Raw genomic sequence first — 16,083 nt, forward strand, 5'->3', positions numbered from 1 at the left:
GGCTCTTCTCTGTTACAGTCGCTGTTACCGGGATGCCTGGGGCAAGGACAGGAGGCTCGGCACTCGGTCCCAGTGTATTTTATTATTGGAGGACAGTTTTAACCCCAAGCCTGGACAAGGTGAATACAAGTTTTTAGCACCTCCCAGTCTCTCCCTTGTTCTTGCCTCTTCCGTGAAGCCTTCCCAGCCCAACCCACCTAGAACTCTCAGTCGTTTCAATAAATCCCCACAGCCCTTTGCGGAGAGCGGGCGACGTTGGTTTCATGATGTGACTGTACGATCCTCTCACCTCCTAAACCCTACTACGTGCATGTGTTCTCACCTGAGTGCCTAAGGCAGTGCCTTGATTGCATCGGATGTTTCATTCAATGCCCTGCTAAGATTTTTATCCAGAATGGAAAAAAGCGATCAATGCACAGGATTCGAAAAATGCCTCCTAACGCGTCTCACGTGCAGTTCTGTCCACCACGATTCTAGGGCCTAAGGTATCGCTAAGCACACAGTCAGCTGCTTGCAGGGATGTGCATGCGTTTTAGAAGTACAGAAACCGTGACTTTCCAAATCGAGTGGAAAGGCAACCTCTCCTCCTGTTGTAGTGGCCGCGTGGTGGGGGGATTGCGGGCAGTCGGATGAACCAGAAGTGGTTTCCCTGCCTGAGATGTCGGTGATACAAAGCCTTCACGCTCCACGCCGGCTGATGGTCAGGGCAAGGCGCTGGAGAGCCAGCAGCTGTCCTACCTCCTTCCTCCCCCCCCCTCACCCCGTTGACATCCCTGTAGACACAGAGGGAGGGATGCTGAGCTAAGGAACAGAACACAGGCCTTGAACCAGAACTGGAGCGAGAAGATTTCCCAAGGGGCCTTCCCTGTGGGCACCCACCACAGACAAACCTGCTTAGTTTATGAGATTATTACTTTTAACAAGCCCTTATCCAGCACTTTGCTTTTCTAGAATGTTTGGCAATCATAACTCCGTTAATTAATTCCATACAATCAAGGGCATCCTAAAAGGAGACAGTATGTACACAGTCACCCCGTCGTAGCCCATCTGGGGTGGGGTGGAGCCTGCCTGCTGCACTGAAGGGTGAGCCTTTCTCACCCAGCTGTCCACTTCTTCCAAGTGCTGTGTCCCTATGTTGCCGGCTGCTGCCCGATGGCTCCGACGGCCCGCCATTATTACCATTACTGTTTCTGAAATGTTGACAATCTGATTTAAGGAAAGGGAGAAGGCAAGTGCTTCTAGGAGCCTATGATTCATATCCACGACCTGCCACCACTCATAACGAGGGTGGGTGTGCAGGGCACTTTCCACACATTTGCAAACAGATTTAATAATAAGGGGCTGTCTGACTCAATGTGTCAAACTCCCTGCTAGCTGCACAAGAGCGTACCAGGGAAGGCGACATAATACAAAGCAATGCAAGGTCATGAGTTCTCCTCTTCACTGTTCTAACACATGATACAATTTTCCTTCAAATGGAGATTTCATAGAAGTATAATCAACCACCTGAAGAGCAGCTAGGCTTGAAACATTTGAGAATAAAAATTAAGCTCCGGGGAGATGGGTACCGCAGGCTGTTCTCCTCTCTTGCCCCTCGGTGAGGTGCAGGAAAGTGGACAGAGGCCCCCGAACCTGGGATCGATCCCTGCACTGCCACCAACCACCAACCGACACACAAATCAAAGCTGCTTAACCTTTACGGGCTTCAAGGACTAAAGAAGGTATGAGAGCGGCTCAGAACACTCCACGCTCAGGCTGAGCTGGATGGATCCTCCGAGGTGAAAACGTGTGACGCCTTGACATAGGCGTTAAATACTAATTTAGAGAAATGTCCTCCTTGTGGGATCCCAGGTCAAGAGTTGTGGGCTATTGCTCCTACGGTGCCTCTCACAGCCTCGGACTCGGCGTAAAGCACATCGGATTCCTACTGGCAAGGCACTGATTCGCAGAGGCACCAGTGGGGACCTCAGGCAATGACGTCACCCTGGCAGCCCCTGCACCACCTGCTCTGTGACCTCGGGCAAGATGACCTCGGGAGGTGGTGCCGCGGCGACCTTACATGTAGACCGAGTGAGCTGACACATGTAGAAAACACGCAAGGACAAGAGGAGTCGGGAGAGGGGAGCGGACGCGGTAGCTCAAGGGGGCTTCTCGATGGATGCCTGAGACTCCAGATCCTGAGTGGAGGAGACCGGCCTGCACCCTCAGGAAGGATGGGATGGACAAGAGCGGGAGGGAAGAGAGGCAAAGTAGGGTTCCCGTGGGCTCCTGGGTCTACCCCGAAGCCTGGACTTGCGGCTACCTTAAACATGACCCTAGGCATCCACAGCAAGAAATGGGATCCAGAAGGCCCAGAATCGTGACTGTGCCCAGCCACTGGCTCCCCGGGTGTCCTCTAGCAACCATTACCAGTGTGGATCGGCCTCAGCTTTCATCTTCAATGAAAAAAGAGAAAACCATTCCTTGGAGAGAAGCATATGGTGTGGCCGAGAAAGCCTGGGACAGGTTTTGAATTCTTGATTTACTGACTGGGTCCCCGAGACAGGTGCTAGCATCTCTGACTTGCTTCTCCTCCTTCGGAGGCACAACCATCTCATGGGTTTATTGCGAGAGGAAAACGAAATAAAAGAACATGGGATCAATTTGTAAAATGCGATAAGCTATGAAGTTATGTCAATTATTTGGACTTCAAGTGAAGAGAATGTTAGGCTGGAAAAGAAGAGATTCCAGGTATGGACCCCAATGGGAAATCAGAAAAATCACACTTCGGTTTACCCCATTACCTACCCGGCAAACACACACACACACACACACACACACACACACACAGGCTAGCGCTGAGGAGACATTGTGACTTTGCTTTGTAGGTTTATTTATTTACTTATCAGATAGTTTTGGACATCCCAACTTTATAAATGTTTTGAACAGGAGAGAAAAGGTGGAGGAAGAGGAGGGGAAAGAGACCCAAACAGGTCTGGCTGCCACCAAGTAGATAAAATTACCTTCTAATCAAATGCATCATTAAAAGTACAGACATTAGGGCCCAGTACTGGCAGGTTTACGAGCAACGCATTTGCAGTTAATTAGGATATACTGCTTTTGTAGTTGGGACTCCTGCTAAACAACACCTGCCTCCACGGCCACAGTACCTGGGCTCTTGGGCCATCCTTTGGGTCTCCTCCCAGCCCGATCTTGCAGGTAACCACGGGCCAACCCGCGTTGGACTGCCTAACAGACGAGCTTCTTTTACGGAGGTCATCGGCCACTTTTGTGGAAACATATCCAGAGAAATGATGGGCCACTAAAGGTGCTGAGCTCCCTTTTGGACTGGAGAGAAGGGTCACGGAGGATAAAGATGCAGCTGCATTTCCCAGCTGCTGCACCATCCTTTGTAGAAAGGATGTGAAGGGGTTCAGAACATGCCACCCCAAAATATACCACTTTGTCATATTGATTATTTTGGGCCGACGCCCTTGAGAAACAGCAGGTGCACCGAGGGCTCTCGGCCCTCCCCCGTTCTACCTAAAAGCAGGACATGAAATTTCCCATTAGAAAATGTCTCTGTACTAGAAAGAGAAGAACATTCCTATCACCAGAGACCAAAATGGATCTGCACAAAATCTACTAAAATAACCCTGATTTCTTTCATTAGTTTCCCTGGTGTCTTAGTGACCATGTGCGTAGTCACCATGGGAGAATTCACCGTCCTTCACCCAAGCCCATCTTTGCTGGGTCTTGTCCTGTGTCCACAACGTATCACTCTTTGTTAAAGTGGTCTATTAGGCCACCACCACCCCCGGCCCCAGTCTAACCACATTTTTGAGATTTTAGCTTCTTTCTCTGAAGCCCCCAGGGTCATGTAAACATATTGACATCACAGGAAACTTGCATGTTTTTCTCCGATCGAGCTGTATCTTGTCAGCTCGAGTCATAGGTCCGAGGTCAGAGTCCTAGAACTCGAGAGGGGAAAGAAAAAAGTTGTTCCTCCTCAGACCCAGCTCTTCTTCAAAAGAGTCCAATCCCTCAATCTCCTCAAAAATACCCCAGTTTCCATTTTTTAAATAACTAACGAAACTCATTGAAAATTGCCTTAAAGACCTCTTGAAGGGTTACTTAGCAGGTTCTTTGTTTCTAGACCGTACTCTATCAGCCACTGAAAACTTGCCATTTTTCAATCTAACCACTATTTTAACCTAATGACTCATAGAATCATGAAAAATGCAGGAAATAAAGCAGGCCATCTAGTGTGAAGCCCGGAAAGCGAAGGGACATACCCAAAGTCACAAAGATGACTTCTAATTGAAGGGACAGGACAGGGAATAGGTCTCCCGACCGTCCAATCCAACGCTTGTCTGCCGTGCTCCGTAAGGACTCAATTCCTCTTATTTTGGCTTCGGGATACGGTTCAGAGCAGCCCGTGGCCTCCCAACTCGTGAGCCTTTTCTGCACGTTTGAAGATAACGAATCACCCTCAGCCTCTCTCCACCACGTTAAATGATGCTAGTTCTTTAGCCTTTCTCTGGAGGCTTTTCATCCTCCAAACTCCCTAACCACCTTGGAATCTCTCCAGACCACGCTAAAGTATCAGAGCCGAGGAGGGAGTCCGCAAAGCCTTAAAAAGCAGAAGAAAGCAATCATTTGGTAGACGTGCTGCAGAGTGACCGTGTCAGGCCCGCGCCATCCCTGGCTCGCCCGTTTCCAAGGGGCGGATGGTGTCCTGCCCCTTCAGAGGCGGGCGGGCGCACGCGGGGAAGGCGGCCTGGGCCCCCCAACGCCTATCACCCGCCGCCTCAGACGTTTGTTGGATAATTGAACGGCTGACGGCAGTTATCAGGAGCTGGGCCCCGAGATAAGAGTAATCAAATTTCATGCTTCGGGGGCTCCGTAGCTTTAGCTGGCCACCTCGGGGGTCGCAAAGAATTCCTTTCCCCACCCGACCACACTATCTTTCCCTCCAAATAGTTCTGCACAGTTGGTCAGTTGTGTTTTGTGCTTTTGTGTCTTGCTCTGAAGAGCCCCCCCCACGCACCCCCCCCCGAGGAAATTCCTGGAGGCAAGGAACCCTCGGTAAGACACGGACTTGGGCCAGCTGGTCTCCCGAAAATGAATTCCTATTTTTCCCACTCCCTGTCCTGGCAGGTAGTGGATTATTCGGAGAGCCCCAGCACCAGACATCTACGTGGGGGGCAGGTGCGAGGGAAACCAGAACGAAGGCGGGGAGATGAAGTGCAAGGAGGAAAAAGAGGGGAAGGGAGGGAAAGGAAAAGGCCAGGAGGAAGGAGCCCAGCCTACGCAGCCCAGGCACGGGGCAGAGCAAGGGAGCCTGTGTCAGCTCCAGCCGTCCAGCCGCTTTGCAGGGCGCGGCCGCCTGTCAGTGCCGGGGGGACGGGCCCGTGAGCAAACGGAACCCCAGCCCATCAGCCCCACAAAGCGACCCCGCTGGCCCTGCACAGATAGAGACACCCGTTAGGGACCTCAGAGGAACATCTTCCCTCGTTGACGGCGACTGGATGCTGGGGTCACGTTCAGTTTACCGACCCAGGGCACTGGGGACGGGGGGCCCGGGGTTCAGTCACCAGCTCTGACTGCAGGCAGACGAGTGGCCGCCTCCTCGTTTGTTGGGGGGCCGGGGGGGGGCAGACAAGGCTCACGCGAAGGCATGTCCTGTATGAGGACATCCAGGACCGCGAGCGAGGGAGCCAGTTCCCAAGACGAGAAGCCTTGGGAGATGCTGCAGAGAGTGAGAGCTTCCCGGGGAAGCGATGTCTCTGGAAGGGACGCGTTCAGAAACAGGACAGCTCGTCCCTGCGTCGCCGTTTCTTATCTTAAAGCGGTTTAAACCCAAGGCAGTGTCGGTTACACAAGGTTGGGCCCACGGGGTGCGGCTGAGAGCACGGAGCGCCCCCGGCACAGCAGGCGCAGCACGGGGTGGAGGCCAGGTGCCCCGGCGCTGTGTCCCCTGCCGCCAGGTGCCATCTCTGTGACCCAGCAGAGGCTGAGGAGAAGCTCCGTGCTCCAGCTGCGCCGCGGACACGGTTGGCGCCGGGATTAAATTAACACAAGATCTGCCGGGCCAGGTGCAAGGACTGTTCTAGACAGAAGGGGTGCAGGGAACAGAGGCAAGGAGAAGCAAGGCTGCTGACATGCGGGGGGGGGCGCCCGTGGGACGGGGACGGGCAAGCTAACCGCGGGCAAGAGTCCCGGAGGAGCTGCATTTCTCCTTAGGAGGCAGAGAGCGGGAAGAACGGGAGGTGCCTAGACACTTGCAGAGATGTCCTTCGGGTCCCAGCCCCGTGGGTCCTTCCTCTCTTTGAGTCCCGTGCCCCGACTAGGGCTCCTCGCCCTGGCCATGCAGGGTGTGAGTGTGCATCCACGCGGAGCACGATGACACACGGGTTGAGGCTGAGGGAGTGCACCTGCCTGCCCCGGGTGCCGGGCGGCAACGGGGCGCGTCCGCCACCAGTGGGGAAGGGCACAGGGGCAGGGCCTGGAAGGAGGAGCTCGCGGGGTTCGGAAGGCGACAGCTACCGCCCGTCGCACATTACGCCGCGCCAGTTACCGCACCACGTGTTTGACGACAACGGTCTCATTTAACCCTCACAAACACCGTGACATCGATTGTGCTACTGCTCTTAGGTCGGACCTCAGGAAGCTCAAGCTCGGCGTCACACAGCCAATCGGGGCGAGATCTGGGGTCTGTCCGACTGCGGCCCGACCTTGACCCCGCGGTGTGACGTGCGGCCCTGGATGACCCGGCCAGGCATTCCGGGCTTTCCATCTCTGTCCCTACACGGGAGCCGCCGTGCACGTGGCACCTGGGCTCGGGAGATGTCAGCACAGCACGCCCAAACGCAAGGGAGCTCACCCCTAGATCTGTGGTGTTGAGGTCACAGCCTCACGGGCGTGTTGTGTGCTACGACTCCCAAGGCCAGCTCCGCCGCTTTAGTGTACTAGGAGAATCGGGCCTAGAGAATCGGGATCGCATGCGTGGCTCGCGTGGCACGGGTCCGGGTGGCGCCGGTGGGGCGAGCGCTCAGTGCCAGACACAGTGAGGACGCCCGCGGCAGGTGGGTGCCAGCAGGGCTCCCCGTGCCATCCTGGGGGAAGGACCATCCTCCGCCTTCAGCAGTTAGTGTCGGCCCAGGGCTTTGCAGGAGCCGCGGGGACAGCCAGTGCTCGGGCCTCCGCATGGGCCTTCCAGCTGCAGGTTTCAAGGTCCCACTCCGGCCGCCGCTGCTGTTCCGTTCCTCGGTATCGATCGGGGCTGCTGGGGGTTGGTGCACTCATCTTTCCGGGCCCCGGGGCTGGCCGAAGCTGGCCAGGGACACAGCGCCGGCAGCTGGCGACAGCCCCTGGGCCAGGCTTGGGGGACGTGTGTGGGGGGCCTGGACTCACAGGCGCAGGAAGGACCCCTGAGCTCTCAGGCTGAGCAGTCGCCCCTGGTGGTCTCTGCTGTCCCTGCACAGTTTCGGAGAGCGCAGCCCCCCCGCCCCCCTGCGCGTGAGAACGCTCACCAGCCCACAGAGCTGTTGGGGGGTGCTCACGGCCGGAGCACGTACCTCACGTGGTGTTCAGTCCGATCTGGACCAGCCTTTCCGGGCCCCCTCCCGTCCCCTGCACCCACGGCAGGAGGACACGAGGGATGCGACCTCTGACGCTGCACTTAAGCAGGCAGGGCAGGACACATGCAAAACCAGAAAGGGGCAAACTGGGTGCTCGCCCCGCAGCCCGGCCCCAGCCCTCAGGGGGACAGGTGAGCCATACCTGAGCCACAGCCAGGGCCCCCCAGGCGGCCTGCAGTGGACACCCCAGCCCTGCCTGCCAAGTTTCACCCACACGAGCGCAGGGCTGCCCACCGGGCGTGGAGCCACCATGTGACATCCCCTCCTTTAAGAGGCTCCTTTATGCTAATGAGAGCCACCAGGAAGGCAAACCGCGGGAGACGACACAGCTGGATCCCCCACCAGCACAGGAAGAGCTGCCAGAGAGGCCTAATCTCTCACCAAGGGAGGAAGTCGGCGAAGGGGGGACGCACGAGGGACAAGTACTCGGCCACTGGGCGGGAGCTGGGTGCGGGCACGCAAGCTTTTATGAAAAGGAATAAACCTCGAGAGGCTGAACATCACTAATTAAGAAATTGCTTAATTATGGAGAAGAAAATAAAAGGAAGGTATTTTGCCCTTGACGGGGGAACAAAATCTTTGCTTTGCTAAATCAAGGAAATGATTAGATTCAGACAGAACCTAATTGGAAATGGCTCCAACAAACACCTGAGATGAGGGGCAGCCCGGGGGCCTCAGCGGTTTAGGGCCGTCTTCAGCCCAGGGCGTGATCCTGGAAACCAGGGATCGAGTCCCACATGGGGCTCCCTGCATGGAGCCTGCTTCTCCCTCTGCCTGTGTCTCTGCCTCTCTCTGTGTCTCTCATGAATAAATAAATAAAAATCTTAAAAAAAAAAATAAAAACACCTGAGATGTGCATGCAGTCAGGCTGCAGTCAGGCCTCGGGAGAAGCCCTGCCTCCCCCGCGGATGCTCCAGCTCCCGCGCTCCCTTCTTGTCCACCAAGGCCTGACCCTCCTCCTCCTCTAGGTGGGGTAGGTGACTGCCTCACGCTCGGGGAATCTGTGCACAGTGTGTTATGCATCATCCCTCCACTGATCCTGACTCCTGCCCACCAGGTGCGGGCTTTCCCCACGGCCCAACCAATGCCTTTCTTCCCACCCACATTCTATAGCCCGGAGATGACCCAGCCTGACCTGGTGGCCCCCGGGCCCTCTGCCCGCCCGCCCTCGGCCCGCCCCGCAGGCCTTCCTCCTGCAGCCAGAAGTCCCGTCACAGAGCAGAGCAGAGCAGCCAGCCCGCTGGGCTTCGTGTTGCAGACACGCCACTCCGGGGCTCCGGCATCTCTTTATCTAAACACGGCCCTGCTCGCAGACCTCACCTTTATCCTGCTGATCCCTTTGTCTCTGGCAGAGCCCAACCTGTGTCAGCTGCGACCACCATCTGTTGGTAGACCACTCTCACTGCCCTCCCTTCTCCTCAGCCCACAAAGTGTTTCTCGTCGCACCATCACTCTTAGTTGCAGAGAATTCGGAAATATCCCAAACCTTTCATTGCTCCAGGTTGAAAACTACAGCCTGCTTTGCCCATGCTTTTTCCGTTCCGCCATATGCAACCAGCCATGAGGATCTGCCAATCATTTCCTTAAAGCGTAGGACCCTATACTGACTTAGCCTTTGGAGCTTCTGAATATTTCCCACACGTTCATCTTACTTGTACTCGTAGGAAACTGATGAAACGTGGGCATAAGACCCTGCCTCCCTCCTCTTCGTCTTCAGTTGGTAGGGGACTGGGGGCCCATGACATCGCTTTCCTAGGAAGCCTTAATCTCACCTCCTTGAACCTGGAAGACTAGTTTTGTGCCTCTGTTAACCCCTTTATCATTCAATACCTCCTCCGTCACTGAGCCCAGGTGCTGCTTGGATGTGAGCACCCCACTTCATCCTTCAGCAGCGTGCCTGGAAGATGGAAAAGCACGTACAGAATCATTCCCCAGTGAGTCAACTGCATACATGAAAATAAAATAAGCGAATGAAATCATATTCCTAGCATCACTCAGGTAGTAAATGGTAGAGCCAGAGGCAAGACTGGCTCTCCATGCTGCTGTGTGGCGGACAGGCCCCCTCACAGACGCTTCTGGCGCACCATCAGGTGGATCCCTAGAGCACGTTTTATCATCACAGACCAGATCATAACACAAGAAGTTCTTTACTTGCTTCCAATCACCTAATAGTGAAGTGTATCAATGTATCAAACTAGCCCTCACTAACTTTTCAGCCGTTTTAGGGAATTTCAGGGTCGCAGGAAGTCACAGACAGAGTAAGAACGACTTCTTTCCCAACAGAAGACTATCTTCTGGGGCCCACTTCTCCCAAAGTCTAAAGAGAAGATCGTGGCTCTCCCCACTGGCCTTCGGGAGCATGCCTTCATCTCCCAGGGCCGCACGCGGACCTGCAGACCCCCTCGCTGCCCCAGCTTACTCGCCTCCACGCATGCATTTCCCGCCGTACAGTTCTCCAATCCCACCTATGGCACGGGGTCAAGCTCATGGCTCATCCTCAGGAAGTCTTTCCCTGGTGCCCAGGGAACATCCTACACCAGCATCCCTTCTTGCAATCTTTTAAGATCTATTTATCTCCACGTTCACACATAAGCCATATATTTCAGTTAGCCCTCATAAATGTTTGTGACTTATGTGGCAGCTAAGTCGTAAAAAAAAAAAAAAAAAAAAAAAAAATTCGGATCCTGTCTCCTCCTCCGACACCCAGAAAATAAATCACTAAATATGTATTAAGCACCCATGTGAAAACCCTGTGTGCTGGGTAGGTACCTTCAGACACGTTTTGTAAATATGTCATTCCACCAAGCTTTAGAGAATAATATAATTACATTATCAGAGGGAGAAGCCGAGCTGGCGAGAGACAAAGCGATATTCTAAAGATCAAAGAGTGATTCTAATCCAGGTGCCCCGATTCACAATAGAGGATTTATATTATTTTGCTGGGGCTGCCATAATAAAATACCATGGACTGAGCGGCTTGAACAACAGAGATTTACTCCCTCCCGGGTCTGGAGGCTGGAAGTCCAAAGTTAGAGGTTTGCTTTCTTCGGAGGCCTGTCTCGTTGGCTTGGGGACGGCTGCTTTCTCCCTGTGGCATCACACGGTCTTTCCTCGGTGTGCGTCCCCGGTGTTTCTCCCTCTTCATCTGAGGGCATCAGTGAGATTGGATGAGGCCTGCCCCAAAGATCTCCTTTTAACTCACCCACCTCCTTACAGGCCCTATAACCAAACGCAGTCACATTCTGAAGTACCGGAGACTAGGGCTGCAGCATAGGCCTTGTGGAGGGGACAGTCTGCTTCTAACATGATTCTTACTGTGCTTTGTACATGATCGCTCTATATGTACAGCAAATGCCAGCTGAGCTTAGTTGAGAAGCTGACCTAAAATATAAAAAAAAGAAAAAGAAAAAAAGAAGCTGACCTATTACTTTCAGACAGGGAATATCGTTCGCACGTTTGTGATGTGCTCTCTATTTTTGTTTGTTTTCATCTTTTTTGCTCAAGCTTAACGTGACGACAGACATTTGAACTTCTCCCAATCTCCAGATTCAAAAGAAGTAAGGGTACATTTTTTTTTTTTTTTTTTTTTTAGAGTAAAACAGAAGTCCAACAAAACCCGACTGTACAATCAAAACAAGTTTCGGTCCGTTGCTTCTGCTTTCTTTTCTCTTGGTTTTTATTTGTCCCCGGAATCTCTGTGCCAGGGGGATGGGGAGCACATCTTGTGTTGGCTGCAGGTGATTGCTTGGAGCAAGGAGATTCTTGTGAAATTCCAGAATCTAGTAAAAACTTTCAGGAGCCCTGGGCTTGGGGCAAACAAGATCTTCTTGAAAGCAACTGTTTTCGAACACAAGGTACAAGCCTGAGAGAGTGTCTGGTACAGTTCCCAAAACCCAGAGGCGCTCAGTCACTCTGCTAAATGAGGTGAATTGAGCAGGGTTTCTGCTGCGGGGATGCAGAGAGCTTTTCCTGGAAATGTGTGGGCTGGGCCTCCAGGCGAGCTGCACCGAGCAGAGCTGGGCTGGTTTGCCACTTTCACCTGCAGTTATATTTGTTGCAATAACCAGCCGCCAAATAACTTGATCCAGGGGACAAGAGGTGAGAACCATTTATCCTTCCAGGTGCAATGGAGCGAGGTGCAGTGGCTTATTGCAAATGTGTTCACAGCAAGGTGAGGAGGCCCTGTAGAGGGACCAGACAGCTGCTTTGAGAAAGGGAGAAAAGTAGATAATGTTGAGAGGCAGAGAAAGGCAGAGCCAGGGCTCTGGATAGACAGAGAAGCCAGACACTCCCACAGGCTTCAAAGGCCCCGTGTCAGTGTCTGCTTTGCTCTATTTAGGGCATTGAGAGGCCTTGCGGGGGACCTGGGAGTGGTTAACACAGCAAGTCATTTGCTTTGGTTTGGATTCTCCTAGAAGCAGTCACTGAGATAAGGGCGTAAGGACAGACTGCTTATTTGAGAGGTCAAGGAAAACACCTGTGGGGGAGCAGGGCCTTGAGACAAGGAAAGGAAGGCGACCACTGCCAGCAGATGAGGCTTCAGCCCATTTGGGGAACTTGAGGGCCAGTGTAAAACCCACACCTCAGGTACCCCACCGAAGGCAGGGGAGGGCTGCAGTGATGAGTACACACCCACAGTGGCCATCATCAGTGGGGGGGGGGGGGTTATCACATTAGCTCCCAGCCCTTCTGACCTGCCTCCTGGGGACAGAGTGGGCTCCATCAATGAAAGGGTGGGCTTCATATTTAGGCAGAGACACCCAGGTGCTGACAGTAGGAATTCAGAGGACACAGGTGTGGTACACACAGCATCTGGAGAGTAAAGACAGACTTTGGAATCAGACTGCTTGGCTTGGAGTTCCAGCTCACCATTTAGCAGTGGAGTGCCCTCAGCCAAGCTACTTAATCTTTTTATATCTCAATTTATCCATTTGAAAAAGCAGAAATAACAATGCACGGACATGCTTGAAAGGGCTCAGGTAGGACAGAAGGAGAGCATTTATGCATTGCTCTGGGTATTTGCCAAGCACTCAGCAATGTTAGTTATCGGTACCGTTAACCACCAACACGATCACAGCCAATGAGTTAACCTACCAAAATAGCAAAGAAGGTGTTTTTGAACGCATGAGGCCCAGAGCAGGAAAGTTCTGGGGTAAATATAGATTGTGAGGCTGTCAGGGAGATGAGTGCTTCCCAGAGACCCTGCAGCCTGTCAGGCAACAAGCAATCACGGTCCCACTGCCTGGGAACTCTGTGCTTTTGCAGTAACTCAGAAGGATGTGAGGCACTGCCCCGGGTGCATCTCTTCCTTACGATTTTACTTAGTTGATACTAAAGTAAGTCCATCATTGTAGAAGATGTGACTTTCTGAAAAGTTGTGGTCAGATCTTAGGTTCATGCCCCTCCTCTAGTTCTCTGGAGTATGTGGCTGTACAGAACAAGATGTTGCTTTAATGATAGTCTGTGCTCAACTGTCTGCATGACTGAGAAAGAGTAAAGGTAGGAATGTGCAATTTCTGGATAGTTCAGAATTCTTGAGGGTTATTTCTTAGGTACTTTTAGGCACAGCAGATTTTCTTAAAGCAGTATTAAAATGGGTCTCTATTCCCTAAGCACACACCAGCTGGCTGTTGGAGAAGGCAGGTCAAAGCCTTCCAAAGCTTGAATGGTAAGAGAAACCAGCTGAGAATTACACTTGGCCATTAATATGGAAGATCACATGGGCACCCAGTGTGGCTTGTGGGTCCCCGGAAAGAATAAGAGTCTTGGAGTCTCTGAGTTAAAACCTTGACACCAATGTATTGGAATTTCCAACACATTTTTCCCACAGCCCAATCATGATAGAGCATGCATTCTTTCTGTTGCCCCAAACAACTGCAGTTCTTTCCCCCAAAATTAAGAGGCTTGAGGGAAAATGGCCCAATTATTTCACACAAATATGGAACAAATATGAAGAATTTAAAATTCATTTAATGTAGATTTATTAAACTCTTATTATATAATGGATACCATGTATGTTAGGCATGGGGGGGCATGTAGTCTCTGCCTTCAAATTGTTCACAGTTTAGTAGAAGAATAGAGGTAAACACAGGTTACATAGAAAATAACATGATAATCACTAAAATAGTAGGGGAGGAAGGAATCTATGGAAGTACAAAGGAGGGCTCTTTCAGAAAAGTCTTTCCTGAGGTGATGATGTGCATAATGCAAATTATGAAGCAAGAGAAATTTTCTAGGAAGGAAGCTGGTGGAGGTCAGTAGTGAAGGGAAGCATGAGAGTACATGAAGGCCTTCAGCAGTCCCGCACGGGGTGAGGACAGGGCATCGATTCTGGTGGAGGCAAATTTATGCTGGACTTGAATGCTATCAAGGGTTTTGTATTTCTCACAGGAAGTACTCAGAAGTCTTTCAATTTTTTTTTCAATCTTTCAAAGCAAGGAATTATAGAATTATAATTTTATTACAGAAAAAAAATCACATTTGATGGCACTATAGACAAGAGATTGACAGTAGCAAGTTTGGAGACCAATTAGGAAACCATCTTCCAGCCAAGAAATCCTAACAACGAAAAGAAAATGGAGCACTGGGAGTGGTGAAGAGAGGACAAATTTAAAATCTAAGTAGGTAGATTTGCCAGGGTGTGGTGGTAGTAGTAGGAACAGCAGTAGTAGTCGTCGTAGTGACATGGAGGACAAGAACAGGTAGTAATCTAAAGTGACTGCCAGGCCTCTTGGGCTGTGGCATTGTCCATTATGTCAACAGCCATGATCTGGACTATAAGATTGGAATGAAAATAGAGGGAGATGAAGACATCAAGTTTGGTGGAGATCCAGTCAATGTATCTATGGAAATCCAAATGAAATATCTAGTAGGAAGATAGCTCTCTAAGGTTAAAGCACAGGAAAAAGTGAGCACTTCCAACCATGGCCACAGAATACATTGTTTAAACATGCGATCAGGAGTAAGAAAGAGTAGGCTGAATGATACCCTTAAAAACACTAACATACAAAAGGAAATTGAGAAGGAGAGCCCAGAAAAGCAAGAGAAACACTAGGAAAAAGAATGATGGTACATCTTCCATGAAAGCATCCAGTCCATCAATTAAACATAAATTATAAAGCTAATATGTGTGCTCAGCAGTAGGTTCAAATTGTGTAGCAAGAAAGACATGATGTCTCCCTCTACGGAGTACACACTACAATTGGGGAGATGGATATTTATCCAGAAATGTACAATTTTTCGAAAACAGTGTCAAAAGAATCTTAAAGGAGACTGAGTTTTGAAGAGAAAAGAGAAGGAATAGTTGATCACGTTAATGCCAGAGAAACACATAAAATCAGAGGAGTATGAGCTTGGGCATTGGAAGACCATTCTGATTTTCGTGAAAGGAACGTGAGCAGACAAGGACATAGGGACGTTAAACTTCTGTAGCCTGAGGAGTATCCAGGAAGTGAGAAAACAGAAATAATGAATGTAGTTTTATCCAGTCAAAGAGCAAGAGAAGTACAGTTGAGGGAGATTTCTGCAAAGATGGGAGAGACTTGAGCATACCGTTGTTTTGTTTTTTAAGACAATGGCTAAATAAATGATTTTGAAAATAAAAATAGAGCATATGCGTTCATTAATGGAGTGGGGTCCACATGAAGTAGAGCTTACCTGTAAGCAGAACAAGTGCTACCCCTTCAACCAAGGTGGAAGGGAAGAAGGCAGTGGGGTGGGGATAAGGATGCAGATACATTTTTCAATGTGAGGCAGGTGCAAAACTTGAGAGGAGTGATACATGATTGAGTGCTTCATCAGTGAACTTGGGGCAAGGCCATCTGCTGAGAGTGGAAAAAAGTGTGTAGGAAGCTGGAGGGGACCGGTAGGATGAAATAGTCAAGGTAGAGGAGTACCAAGAAATGCCAAGGGCACAGCTTAGCCTCCAGCTATAACTTCATAAGGATACCAGTCTACACAGCTAAATAATTTCCCTGCAGCAGTACTTAGGATCCTCAAGGTAAAGAAGATAGGGTGGTGTAAGGGCTCAGCAATGCGGTTGTTTGAGGCACTTGTGGCAAAAGGAAATGGTGGTAGGTAAGTTGAGTGTGTCCTAAGATGGATAAAGAAGTTAGGTGGAACAAAGAGGAAGCCAGTAGATTTGGACAAAAGGGAATAATCAGAGGACTTTTAGATCTGATAGAAGAGTTGTAGATAGGATAGAAGATCAAGGGCCTCGGAAAGACGGAATGACAGTGTCCAAGGGTGGAGTTTGAAGTTACAGAAGTTTCAAGTAGTTTCCAATTCCAGGAGGTGGCCAGCAGAGCGGCCTAATGAAAGGGACTACTGAAGGGGCATGAAGGTGAAGGTCTGTAGAATTCAAGAGAAATTATGGGATTAAGGTGCTATAATGTGTCATCTCCCCGGATGTGAACATGTTTTGGGAAAATGGCAGGATTTCATTACCCAACACTGTAGAGAC

At 51.0% G+C, this 16,083-nt stretch overlaps 1 protein-coding gene and 1 long non-coding RNA gene across 2 annotated transcripts in view; both read right to left on the reverse strand.

The window, feature by feature from the left end:
- OPCML (opioid binding protein/cell adhesion molecule like) overlaps nucleotides 1–16,083 on the reverse strand; it is a 1,082,947-nt gene that overhangs the window by 811,549 nt on the left and 255,315 nt on the right. The gene's annotated exons all lie outside the window — the stretch shown is intronic.
- LOC140625720 (uncharacterized) lies at nucleotides 10,520–12,501 on the reverse strand. Its single transcript, XR_012025049.1, has 2 exons — nucleotides 12,317–12,501; nucleotides 10,520–11,804 (listed from the first exon to the last, which is right to left on the reverse strand). It is a non-coding gene; the product is annotated as an uncharacterized lncRNA (long non-coding RNA).

This window comes from Canis lupus, chromosome 3 (assembly GCF_048164855.1).
Source record: "Canis lupus baileyi chromosome 3, mCanLup2.hap1, whole genome shotgun sequence".
Taxonomy (NCBI): domain Eukaryota; kingdom Metazoa; phylum Chordata; class Mammalia; order Carnivora; family Canidae; genus Canis; species Canis lupus.